At 48.5% G+C, this 5,000-nt stretch overlaps 1 pseudogene across 1 annotated transcript in view; it reads right to left on the bottom strand.

Annotated features, from left to right (window-relative positions):
- LOC308174341 (A disintegrin and metalloproteinase with thrombospondin motifs 2-like) overlaps nucleotides 1–5,000 on the bottom strand; it is a 60,569-nt pseudogene that overhangs the window by 40,245 nt on the left and 15,324 nt on the right. Inside the window, exon 4 of the transcript in view lies at nucleotides 79–278. The product of the transcript in view is annotated as an A disintegrin and metalloproteinase with thrombospondin motifs 2-like (transcript). The remainder of the gene's footprint in view (nucleotides 1–78; nucleotides 279–5,000) is intronic.

Here is a 5,000-nt window from a genome sequence, read left to right on the forward strand (position 1 = left end):
AAGAGGGAGAGAGAGCGCTGTGTAGAGTGTTCTAGAGGGTTCTGTAGTGTTTTAGAGTGTTCTAGAGTGTTCTCTCACCTCTGGGGTAGAAGTCTGCTGTGTGATTGACAGGCGGCCTCCTGATGGCAGAGGAGCGGTACACGATGTGTGTCCCCCCCCCTCCCTCCCCCCCCCTCCTCCTCCCACCCCTCCCCCCCCTCCTCCCCCGCCGTCACGCCCCCCCCCCTCTCCAGGGGCTCGATGAAGAAGTCCTCCTGGCCCGTACGGATCACTCCTGCCTGGGCGGGGGGCGGGAAGGGGGGACAGAGAGAGAGAGAGTTTTCATCAAACATCTGGATAATGCTGCTTTAGGAAGGAGTTCATTCGTGGACTTCGTGGTTCATTCGGGGGGGGGGGGGGGGGGCACATCAGTGAGGTGGAGGTGGAGTGTCTCTGGGGGGGGGGGAGTGTCTCTGGTCAGAGAGGCCCAGCAGCGCCTACACCTCCTCAGGAGACTGAAGGAAGCCCAGCTGTCTGCCAGGACCCTGGCCCTAACCCTACCGTCTAAGAGACTCAGGAGGTACAGGATCCTCGGGTCTGTTTGACCCCTGGCCCTGACCCTACCATCTAAGAGACTCAGGAGGTACCGGATCCTCGGGTCTGTTTGACCCCTGGCCCTGACCCTACCATCTAAGAGACTCAGGAGGTACCGGATCCTCGGGTCTGTTTGACCCCTGGCCCTGACCCTACCATCTAAGAGACTCAGGAGGTACCGGATCCTCGGGTCTGTTTGACCCCTACCCCTACCTCAGGTCCCACAGCATGCTACAGAACAGCCCCCCCCTCCTCCCAACACTGACACAATTCCCCAAGTACACTAGATGGTAGAACACTAGATGGTAGAACACTAGATGGTAGTACACTAGATGGTAGGACACTAGATGGTAGAACACTAGATGGTAGAACACTAGATGGTAGAACACTAGATGGTAGAACACTAGATGGTAGAACACTAGATGGTAGAACACTAGATGGTAGAACACTAGATGGTAGAACACTAGATGGTAGAACACTAGATGGTAGAACACTAGATGGTAGAACACTAGATGGTAGTACACTAGATGGTAGAACACTAGATGGTTCAACACTAGATGGTAGAACACTAGATGGTAGAACACTAGATGGTAGAACACTAGATGGTAGTACACTAGATGGTAGAACACTAGATGGTAGAACACTAGATGGTAGAACACTAGATGGTAGAACACTAGATGGTAGAACACTAGATGGTAGGACACTAGATGGTAGAACACTAGATGGTAGGACACTAGATGGTAGAACACTAGATGGTAGAACACTAGATGGTAGAACACTAGATGGTAGAACACTAGATGGTAGAACACTAGATGGTAGTACACTAGATGGTAGAACACTAGATGGTAGAACACTAGATGGTAGAACACTAGATGGTAGAACACTAGATGGTAGAACACTAGATGGTAGAACACTAGATGGTAGGACACTAGATGGTAGAACACATTCCTCCAGTAAGAGCAGAACAGAACTTCATATGTGGAGATCCAGGATGTAACGGACCGGAATTATTCCAGGTGCCAAAAGAAAATTATATTTTATTATTTTTTCCACTCCAGTCTGTTGTGATTAGAGTCCAAACAGAAAGGAAGAGAAATAGAATATGTACTGGACCGACACATACCTTAATACATGGACACGAGGAGGAGAGGAGAGAGGGGGAGGGGAGGAGAGGAGAGGAGAGAGGGGGAGGGGAGAGGAGGAGGAGGAGAGGAGAGGAGGGGGAGGAGGGGAGAGGAGAGGAGGGGAGAGGAGGAGGAGAGGAGAGGAGAGGAGAGGAGGGGGAGGAGGGGAGAGGAGGAGGAGAGGAGAGGAGGGGGAGAGGAGGGGAGAGGAGAGGAGAGGAGGGGGAGGAGGGGAGAGGAGGAGGAGAGGAGAGAGGGGGAGGAGGAGAGGAGAGGAGGGGGAGGAGGGGAGAGGAGGAGGAGAGGAGAGGAGAGGAGGGGGAGAGGAGGGGAGAGGAGAGAGGGGGAGGGGAGAAGAGGAGGAGAGGAGGGGGATGGGAGAGGAGGAGGAGAGGAGAGGAGGGGGATGGGAGAGGAGGAGAGGAGAGGAGAGGAGGGGGATGAGGGGAGGAGGGGCGAGGAGAGAAGAGAGGGGAGAGGAGGAGAGGAGGAGGGGGAGGAGGGGAGGGGGGGGTTGGGGGTTAGGAGACTAATTCTTTCCATTCGTGCCACCATAACAGACATCCAAGCGTTATGAAACCTGACCACACACACACACACACACACACACACACACACACACACACAGACAGATTAACACACGCACACACACACACACACACACACACACACACACACACACACATAGACTAACAGAGACACACACACACACACACACACACACACAGACAGACAGATTAACACACACACACACACACACACACACACACATAGACTAACAGAGACACACACACACACACACACACACACACACACACACACAGACAGATTAACACACACACACACACACACACACAGACAGACAGATTAACACACACACACACACACACACACACACACACACACACACATAGACTAACAGAGACACACACACACACACACACACACACACACACACACACACACACACACACACAGGCGTTAAGGAACCACAGAGGCTGTGTTTACACCTCAGGTCGTCATGCCTCGTTCTGCTGACCTCTACTTTTTAAAATGACCCGTATCTGACACCTCTGCTGACAGGGTTAGGGTTAAAATGACCCGTATCTGCTTTCATCATTACACATCTGCTTTCACTTGTGTAACACTTGAGACGTCCCGCATGCGTACATGAGGGTTTGGCTAGCAAAAACTAAAGTAAACAGACAGCAATGGACGCAAACGAGACAGAAATTATAACCCCTATTATCCATATTCTAATATGAAGACGTTGCTTTTGTATGTGGAGAAGAAAGAGGACTTCACTGCTGAACGGCTGTTGAGTGAAGACTGTCACATTTTCAGTGACGTGCGAATCAGAATGACCAGAATCAGAATTGCTTCCTACAGACAAACAGCAAAATAGCTTTATACTATCTTATCCTGAAGTGATTCTGAAAATGTAAGGATACTGGGTGGTAGAACGCACATATCTAGGAAAAGTCATGGAAAGGAGAGTCCTGAAATTTTATCGAGTGCAAAAATACAACACTTTCTTTACTCACATTCATGGCTGTTCTAGTGTTAAAGGTACACAAACAAACATAATACATAGTGCCTAATCAAAAGGTAAACAAACACATTTCACATAAACGTTCTTACAAATCTCAGTTTTGGTACTACTCGGTCTAAGCGCTGTCTTTGACACTGTAGACCACGACATTCTAATAGATAGACTAACAACCTGGGTAGGACTTTCAGGCACTGTCCTAAACTGGTTTAGATCCTACCTACAGGACAGAAGCTACTATGTCTCCATTGGCAACTTTGTGTCCGACCAAATTAAAATGACATGTGGGGTTCCCCAAGGGTCAATCCTTGGCCCCCTCCTATTCAATCTCTACATGCTTCCATTGGGACACATCATTAAAAAAAGAACTAAATTGCCTACCATAACTATGCGGATGACACTCAAATCTCCACAGCCCTCTCACCGAATGACTATAGTCCCATCGACAATCTCTGTAATTCCATTGAACAAATAAACGCCTGGATGACACATAACTTCCTCCAACTAAAAAAGGACAAAACAGAGATAATTGTATTCGGTGCACCTGACAAAAGATTGAAAGTCAGTGCAAAACTTGATTCTCTCTCTCTTCAAACTAAAAAACAGGTCAGAAATCTTGGTGTAATTCTAGACTGCAATCTAAACTTCAATAGCCACATACACTCGATAACTAAATCAGCCACCTGAAAAACACAACAAGAATGAGAGGTTTCATGTCCCAAAAAGACCTAGGAAAACTCATCCATGCATTTGTTTTGAGTAGATTTGATTATTGTAATGGTCTACTAACAGGCCTATGTAAAGGAGCTGGTCTACTAACAGGACTATCTAAAGGAGCTGGTCTACTAACAGGCCTATCTAAAGGAGCTGGTCTACTAACAGGCCTGTCTAAAGGAGCTGGTCTACTAACAGGCCTATCTAAAGGAGCTGGTCTACTAACAGGCCTATCTAAAGGAGCTGGTCTACTAACAGGCCTATCTAAAGGAGCTGGTCTACTAACAGACCTATCTAAAGGAGCTGGTCTACTAACAGGCCTATCTAAAGGAGCTGGTCTACTAACAGGCCTATCTAAAGGAGCTGGTCTACTAGTCTGGTCCCATCATCTCTCAAATCCGCAGCCATAACACCAATTCTGAAGAAACCTGGTTCAGACCCCAACATCTTCAATAACCTCCGTCCCATCTCCAACCTGCCATTTCTTTCAAAAATCCTGGAAAAAGTGGTGGCTTTACAGATTCATACTCATCTCTCAAACAATAACCTCTACGAACAGTTCCAGTCTGGCTTCCGCCCCCTTCCCAGCACAGAAACAGCCCTCCTCAAAATCACAAATGACCTCCTGATGGCAGCTGACTCCGGACTCATATCCATCCTCATCCTACTCGATCTGAGCGCCGCTTTCGATACTATATCGCACTCCACCCTCCTTAACCGTTTAGCCTCCATTGGTATATCTGACACCCCTCTACACTGGTTCCATTCCTATCTCTCTGGCCGCACTCAATTTATACAGTTAAAATCATTCACATCCCATCCGTCCCCCCTCTCCTCTGGTGTTCCCCAGGGCTCTGTCCTTGGCCCTATCCTCTTCATCATCTACCTCCTCCCACTTGGTCTGATTTTCCGTAAATACAACATCCATTTCCACTGTTATGCGGACGACACCCAGCTCTACGTTTCCTCCAAACCCACTTCCACCCTCCCTCCCTCCTCCCTCTGTGCCTGTCTACATGAACTTAAATCCTGGTTCACTT

The sequence above is a fragment of the Nansenia antarctica genome, assembly GCF_963989245.1.
Source record: "Nansenia antarctica genome assembly, chromosome: 20".
Lineage (NCBI taxonomy): Eukaryota > Metazoa > Chordata > Actinopteri > Argentiniformes > Microstomatidae > Nansenia > Nansenia antarctica.